The following is an 8,641-nucleotide window of genomic DNA, read 5'->3' as shown; positions in this document are numbered from 1 at the left end:
CCGACGACCTACCCCACCGCAGTTACCCAGATTGCTCCGCTAATACGCACCATTCCGAAACACATACAAAACCACCCAATAATCTTTTTCAAACGGAAAAAGCCACAACCAATCGAAGAGTCATTGCTTTTTCCTTGCAACCAACGATATTGCATTTTTTCGGTTTTAATTTTTATCGATTATGCAACCAACAATACGCATAATTGCACAACGCCACATGACAATCTGATCGCATTTCTGTGCCAGCACTCCGACATGTCATCTTGTCCACCCTCCGAAGTTATCACGTGCCGGCCGCCCCTGACCAATAATCAGCTCGTAGACCCCCGGTTTTGTAATTAGATGCGTGCAAAATCCATAAAACTGACCGTGCGGGGTCGTCATCTGCTTTTTTACTGTTTCCGCATAATAATAAAAGGCTCGCCTTAGACGCCGTTACTGGCAAATGTTACTCGGCATTTGCGTTTTTGGACATTTATTATACGACTGGAAGTGATGTCCACGTTCTTACGTCCGTCCCCCTTCTGATACCGCGCTTTCTCTATATCCCACTTCTGTTCCCCCGCAGATGGGATTTGTTTTATTGAGTCTCCTACGCTCTATTTGTTCCTTATTGTGCCAGATCCGAAATCCTATGGCGTATTGATTATTACGGGGCCTCCATAAAGCACTAAGAACTCGGCGTCGAGGTAGTTTCGCGACTCGTTCGGACGGAAGCGTCCCCCGACTCCCTCCCAAATCATCTGGAGACACCTAGCTCAGCTCCGGTTATTAAGGCGAGGACGTTGCAGCAAAATGGGGCTCCAGCACACCGTTAAAAGCAAACCCCGCTCCTGCCGTCACCATTTTAAATTTACCGCCGAATTAAAACGATCAAAACCATAAAAGGCAGTAAAGACACAGCATCTTTGATAGTACATTTTTTTGTTATATTCCTAGCTGCGTTTTATGATACAGGAAATCTAACTAGCAATTATTACTGCAATTGAGTAATAATAACAGTCTTAATGATGATAATTAATTATTACAAAGTAGTTTCAAGAGATTTGAACTTTTTCTTTTTAATTTGACCTTCATAGATTTTATCAATAATTTCTTTGACACAAGTGTTTATTTCTTTCACAATCATTATTCTTATATCTAAGGAATTATCAAACAAGTGCCATTTTTATTTTTTATCAGTTCCTGTAGGAGCAAATTTGAAAATTGTAACAGTTTAGAAAGCATTTGTGTACAGAGCTGCGCATGGCAACGGTTGCTAGGTGCATGTTTGTGGTTATAACAACGGTTGCCAAGACGTTGTTGACAAACCGAATAAAATCTTCTTGAAAAAAAATGTTCTCCGTTAGATTATCTTTCTAAACGATAACGTTAGGTAAGACTATTTTCGTTGATCAATTTGTTATTTTATTATTTTTGATGTGAGCGTTGCGTTGAGGTAATTTGTTGGGTTATGATTCTGGTGAGGAGCGCCGCCCCCGGGCTTGGGCGATGCGTTGCTGCATGTGACGTTTGCGGTGTCGCTTTGACCGCTAACGACGCCTTCGATCGCTTCTTTTCCCGGCTAATTGAGCGAACGTCGGCGTGGGGTGTCGGTGGATGCGGTCGTAATGAAGTTACCTTCGGCGGCGGTCCTAATGGTCGGGTCCAGATAAAGCGTGGTCGGGTGGCGGCGCGCTCCAGAAATAATGGTGTCGGACCGTGGGGTGCATTTATCACCGCCGGTAAATAACGTGACGCTTTGTCGCGCTGATTACGTGTCGTTAAGTGCGCGATGATCGCTCTTTATGGGGCGGAAACGGCCGCCGCCGATTACCGCTAATTCGATTAGGCCGCCGTCCGCCGCCTCCCACCGAAAAAATCGACTTTTTAAAGGGCGCTAATTACCGCCGTCCGGAATTCGCGTCATGCACCCGCTCCGGTAATGCCATTTCCGGGCGACCGCTCCGGGTCTCCGCCGTCCACCGGAATACCAAGGAGCTCGTGCCCGAACAAAGCGGCCGAGAGCGCCACTTAACCACGCGGGCCTCGAGCATCTCCACAAAGCGCCCCCGCATAACTGTCAGGCCTCGTAAAGGGTGTCAGATAAACTACGGCATCCAGCTCTAATATAATAACGACCGGAACAAACTGGGCCATAAAGAGGAGGCGGTCGTAAATCAGGACCGGAGTCGAAGGCCGATCATACGTGCTAAAATATGTCTGGCTTCCGGTGGATCGGGAAGGGCCCCGGGGGAGCGAGGTTAAGCGCTCGATTTGTCGCGAGGGGTCATTAAAGTCGGGAGAGAACCGGACTCCCTCGGCGCTCGTCAACGGGATTACCCTCTAAATGTAATCCAATCACGACGGCTTGACTTTATGTGTGACGATAGCGTCGCCGAAGCCTCCAGACGCACGACGACTGCTCCCCCAGGACACGCACTTCCACCACTAATGACCGCACCATTCGCTGGACAGGACTAATTAACACCCGGTTGTTCCAGGAATTGATTCCGCACCGCTCTCGCTCCACCACGATCTAGCACACGCGAAACCCACAAATCCACACCAAGCAGCAGCAGCAAATCTCCAGTAGTCTACAACAAAGAAAAACTACTGAGATAAAAATAATACCTAATAATGATGTATTCCCTTTCTTTATTTGTCGTGATTTCTTAATCTTGTCCATTGTCCAGTGTCACGAGTCCATAGTCCAATGTCGAGTGTCTATTGTCCAGTCCATTATTATTATTATTATTATTTCGAAGTGAATAAAAATGTCAAAGGAAGAAGAAGAAAAAGAAGACGATGAGGGTTAAGAAGACTCAGGGTGTAATATAATAGGAAACTGAAACATTTTGTCTCTTTTATGTGTGAGCCTTTTGTTTTTGCTTTAATAACTCTTCGCAGCCTTTGTTTGCGGCCTTGTTATTTGGACGACCGCACGGCTTCCCGGTGGAAGGATTCAGTGCTTGTTAGCCGTCGTGTCAATATCGAGGTGATCGGGAGATGTTCGAGAGGGCCGGGGCGAACGTGACGTATCAAAGATCTGACCCCGTGAACGGCTGAACACAACCAACCACCCTCGTTAGATACTTGTCCGATAAAAAAATATATTCCTCCGCAGCGCATTATCCTTGTATCAAGCCGAACTTCACCTCGTTCTGGCCGAATTTAAATAGAACAAAAAACGCGGACGGTTCCCCGGTCGTTGGGGGAAATTTGACGTTATTCAAATCCGAGATCGGGAATTTGCAGAATTGATATTGGTTGTTTTATGGACAGTTTAGTGGAGATGCGGATTCGTTTATTTCGTACCGATGGCTTTCGGAAAGTTGAAATATCGGCGAGCGCACCGCGGACAAGTATTACGGCCGTTTCGTACGTTCGAAGCGGATTTCGGAGTAGATGTAAAAATCAACACTAAAATTGAGGTGAAGACCTGAACACAGTCCAGAGGAATAGTTAAAATTGGTCAATAATCAAACAATAAGAAGCATCGATATAATAAAACTGATATGCAAAATTGATTACAAAAATATGACATTTTGTAGGTACTTCTAAGGAAACTTCAGAGTATGGTAAAAGTTGTTCAAACAGCAAACAGGGAGAAAACTGTACTTTGCTGAACTTCTTACCATCACCACTTTAATAATCGAATGAATATGACGATGATACAACTTATCATAAGGGACATACCGTGCCTTCAAATAAATTCGGAATTAGAGTAGGCTTTGATTTTATTGTGAAGTTGGTAACATACATGTCATTTTTAAAGGCACAGCAGTGTTTAAACGTCTATTACCAATCGTTAATAGACAAAATATATCGCGCGTCCAAAAGAAATCCTGGGCTGAGAACGCGTTGGAAACCGTCAATTATTGTGCTTTTTTAAAGCATAAATTAATTGAAACATGTTGACAACTAACCTAAAATTTAAATCCAAAAATATCTTACTCTTTTTCTTTTTTTGCAATGTTTTACATTAAAAATAGAATAACGTAACGATTCCTATTCTCGAAGCAAATATTTGAGGACACCCTTTGCTGAAAACAAACATGTTTAATTATGTCCCGATTAAACATAAACAAGTGTCATTCGTGTCAATCGGCGGGAAATTCAAACTTTACACTGTTCTAAACGGTTTAATTTTTCCAACGCCTACTCAGCTCAGGATTTCATTTGAATCCGCGATATAAACCATAGCCTACTCTAATTTCGAACTTATTTGAAGGTACAGTAGTACTATGGCGGACAATAAATTTAGGCCGGCCTGTCATTGAGTTGACATCAAAATGTGAAGCTGGCATTATGTTCAACTAACCCAATTTTCGATTTTTGTCATTCTTGTCATCGTGACAGCGATAATCAAAATTAAAATTGGGAAAAGAAGCGTGCACCAGAGAGAAGTGCTACTACAAATCAGTTATGCTAGTGCGTCATGATCTGTAAGTTACGAAAAAGGCGAAGGAAACGCCAAACAGCTTGAAAACCTTCAGTTTGACAAACTGACACATCAGTCATAATGACAATAAATGGTCGCTTGCATTGACTTTTTTGAAATGTCAGAAATTTGCCGGCCTAAATTTATTGTCCGCCATAGTACAAACACAAAAAGTACATAATGGAGTAAAGTTCTCTACAAATTAAAAAAAAACTAAATTAATTAAATAAATAATATTCATACCTATTTTATAAGCAAAAATAATTATCACATATTATATCCCAAGTGCAAAATTTTTTATCGGAAAATTTTTTGCTAATGAACGGAAACATCCATAAATGAGGTTAGAAGACCAATTATTATCAAATAAGAGCACGAGACGAAGTCGAGGGCTTTTATTTGATAATAATTGGTCTTCTGACCGAATAATTTATGAATGTTTGAGTTATTAGCAAAAAATTTGCCGATATTAAAATTTTGCACGAGGGGTATACGGCTGATTATTTCCTGAATAGAATGAAAACAAACGCATTATTTCCAATCCTTTTTATTCAAAATAATTTATTTAAAAAAAAAATCAGGTACCGACATTTTTTATCCGATTATTGCACAGTGTGCATTTTAGAGAAATTTGATCGGGTTATTTTTTGTTTTCTCGTTTTGATTGGTCAATATTTGTCACGCAATTGGTTGCTAAACATATGAAGGAAATAATCAGTTATAATTTCCCTAATCCATGAATTATTTCTGAATTTTTTTTGCACACGTCTGCGACTCGTGCTTATTTTCACAACAATAAACGTATAAATTAAAACCGAGGAAAAATTTACGGAGGCAATTTACATGCCTCTGTGATATTCTGCAGTAACGTCATAAGATGTTATAATTAAGCATTGATCTAATTATAATTAAAGGATTCACCTAATTATGATTAAAGGTGTCACTTAATTATAATTAAATGATTCATCTAATTATAATTCTGATGATAATTAGATTTTCACAATGCATAATAATTGGTAAGTCGCTCCAGCTTTTTCAGATTGCTCTGATTGTTTTGAAAAATGTAAAAGTGTTTGATTCTTCTTCGAAATAAAATCGTCTGATCGAATATCCGATGGTGAAAGTGAAACTGTTTCATCTAATCAGTTCTCGTGTGTGTTTCTCCGATCGGATCTCCTCCGGTGCATTTTCAGGACACGCACTTGGCATAATAGCGGCAATCATCGTCGGGTGCAGTTTCTAGGCTGTCCGGTTGTTTGTGACAAGAATCGCAACGGTTAGGTCTCGATTGGGAGTAGATATCGATTGGGACAGTATCGAAATGTGGAATCCCCCGGTTCTGCCTATTTACCGGAACGAACCCACATTTGATTCTGATTGCGCTCATATTCGTAAGCTTTGAAGTGGATCCGGTTGTGCGTTCCGCTCCCGACCGGATTAGATTAAACAAAGTATCAGTTAAGATATAATCCCGGACGGGATATTCGATCAAGGAGGATTCCGAACTCCGGATTTGTATGAATCGAATATTTATAATCCGCCGCGTCCGGGACAAATTAAATATGATGCCGGACGGGGGCGGTCATCCCGTACTTATTAGTTCGGCGGGACGGTCCGTCGCAGTGAGTTATGCTCCTGTTTGTGCTCTCGCTCCTGATCAGCCTAATTCGCCTTTTTGCGAAACTGTGCGGAAATAACGCGGCTTTTTAATATTCAGCGGCCGCCGCCTCACGTCTGGAGGTGTGCGTGGAACGTGCCTTCTGCCGAACTTGCTGCCTCTGCAGCATTCGTTATATTGGCATTATTTATTTCACTGACATGTGTTCGATATGTATATTGTCGGTCAATCCGTATTGCCTCTTCGGTTTCAGCCCCGGCCCTTTCTCCCTCTCGTACTTCATAAATATGCCAGTAAAAGGGACCGGGATGGCCCCGGACTGCACCTAAACGATTTATAGTTTTATATATTGCGGAGAAGGACGCACTCGCCTCCTCGAGAACCTAACTGATTTAATTGAAAGATGTCACGAGAGACGCGAACAAACCCCGTCTCATCCCGAGACGGAAAAACCGCCGCCGCAAACTCTCCACTCGAGCGGGGACCGCCCCCCCGTGTAGTGCACCACGTTATTATAATCCTCGTCGTCCTCAGAAATAACTTTTTAATTTCGTCTCGTCGTTCCGGCTGAAATCTTCCAAATTATGGGCCCTATCTTGGCTGGAAAGTATTTAAAAAGCTGGCAGCTTAGTAGAACTGAAAGCTCGCAATAGAATAGTAATAGCTTTATATTAAGTTCTGCGTTGCAGTGATTACGACCGGGAGAATAGAGACGGTTGCAATTCGAGAGAGGGAGACGAACGCTCCCAGGATTTGTAACGTTGTAACAGCTACATTCCTAGGGTTGCACCGGATGACTCCTAAATAGTCAAATTATTAAGTCGTTGCGGTTAAGCGAACGCAATTTTAAAGCGACTCGCGGGGGCGGTTCGGGTTTACCGGCGGCGATAAAGTTACCGCGGAAATGGCGGATGCGCCGGGAAGCTCCTTCAATAAACACCTGGATAAGGACACGCTCCAGACGCAGTTAATGAAACGGTTCGTTTCAGATTAGGATGTCTGCAAGAGTGCAACGGATTCGGAAGTGCCAATCCACGTTCAAAGTTCAATCATTTACAAACAATTCTATTCCAATATAAATTTTTTGTAGACCTATTCCAGCACGATTTCCTTAAAATAAGATTTACTTAAGGAAGAACACAAATATTGTGTTTTTTTTAAATTTCACCTCAAAGTAGGCATTGAAGAGTCGATTGTGAACGCACCACGGATTAGAAATCACGGATCATGTATTTATTTAAAGCTAACCTCACTTTTTGCGTTGTATGTATTTTTCACGGCCTCCTAGACTCATAAGAGACTCGTCTCTTATGTATCTAGAAGGGCGTGGTATTTTTACTCTGCAGACTGACGAGTGGTGCGTTCACAATCGACTCATTAACGCCAAATTTGAGGTGAAATTTTAAAAAACACCTGATATTTATTTTGTAAACTTGTCGCTTAAATCAAGGTTTAACTCTAGATGATGATAATGTTGCGTCAATTTCCAATAAGAATTAATTCTTTAGATTTGTACTTTCGAAGAGAAGACCAATTGGTGGATGCGCCGGAGTCGTGATATTTCTTGTTGGTCGTAAATTGCGGAAGAAAAAATTCGTGATCGTTTTATTTATGTTTTTCCGTTGGTCGATGTGTCAGTGAGATGTGCTAAACACCTGAGTCATGAACGTCGATGAGTCCCCGAAGAAGCGCGGCAAGAGTGACGTTTAAATCGTCGGTTGGCGGTTTCGGTCTGCCACTCTTCACCTGAGTCAGCAGAATCCGACGTGCATCAGCCGGGGTCTCATTAATCAGTCGGCAAGTTCAGAAGTGGGATAGCGGCGGCGCTCCTGTTTTAATTATGACGGCGGTTGTTGGTGGCGGCGTACCGCTCCTACACATCCGCGCTCCTATAAGTTATTACTAATAAATCTCGGCAGTGTAATTGTGGTGTTCCGCTTCGGTGCTCCCAAATTGCATCTGATTTATGGGCGAGCCGATATCAGCGGCGTATTAATTACGTCTGGATGGGCAATGGGTGTCCATCGGCGGCGCATTTTCAGGCCCAAGACTCGACAATACTGTCATTAGCAACCGCAGCCGCTATTAGAGCGGGATGATGGGGCGAGCCCGCGGAAAATCGAACGGGGGCGGCGGTCGTGCAATTTTCGGCTTATCGGGGCCTGATCGACAGCCGGTTGAGTTAGTGCAGGGCGCTATCTTGTTGTTTGTTTGTTTGTGGGTTGTCTAGTTTTATAGGTCCTATCGGCCGACCGTCTTGTGCAAAACTCTGTAGGATTTGCGCCCTGGCTCGACTTAATGGGGCGCTGTTCCGGGTCCGACTTGCAATTTTAACGGCCAGACCTGCATGTGGCATTATTTCAGCCCCGCGTCGATCGTGTTCGCACTTTGCTTATTTGCCATGCGGGCGTTAACGACGTTGTTAAAGCGAACGCCGGAAATAGAGGCAGTTATGGCCGATTTTACACCGATAAATCCGCGTTTGCTGAGAACGGAAATTTCGAGTGACCCGGCGCATCCGCCAGAAATTATTATGCAACCTGAACGAACCCCCGCTGCTTTGGACGAGATTTTTACTTTCTACCCGTCGCAAATCGATG

General features: G+C 43.1%; 1 long non-coding RNA gene across 1 annotated transcript; it reads left to right on the top strand.

Annotated features, from left to right (window-relative positions):
• The first annotated feature begins 1,285 nt into the window (after positions 1–1,285).
• On the top strand, positions 1,286–2,847 carry LOC138132172 (uncharacterized). The gene is made up of 2 exons (XR_011160007.1): positions 1,286–1,375; positions 2,484–2,847. It is a non-coding gene; the product is annotated as an uncharacterized lncRNA (long non-coding RNA).
• Positions 2,848–8,641: the final 5,794 nt, after the last annotated feature.

Source organism: Tenebrio molitor, chromosome 5 (genome assembly GCF_963966145.1).
Source record: "Tenebrio molitor chromosome 5, icTenMoli1.1, whole genome shotgun sequence".
In the NCBI taxonomy this organism is placed as follows: Eukaryota; Metazoa; Arthropoda; class Insecta; order Coleoptera; family Tenebrionidae; genus Tenebrio; species Tenebrio molitor.
The sequence above is the reverse complement of the archived record's forward strand: the minus strand, read 5'-3'. Positions and strand labels throughout refer to the sequence as shown.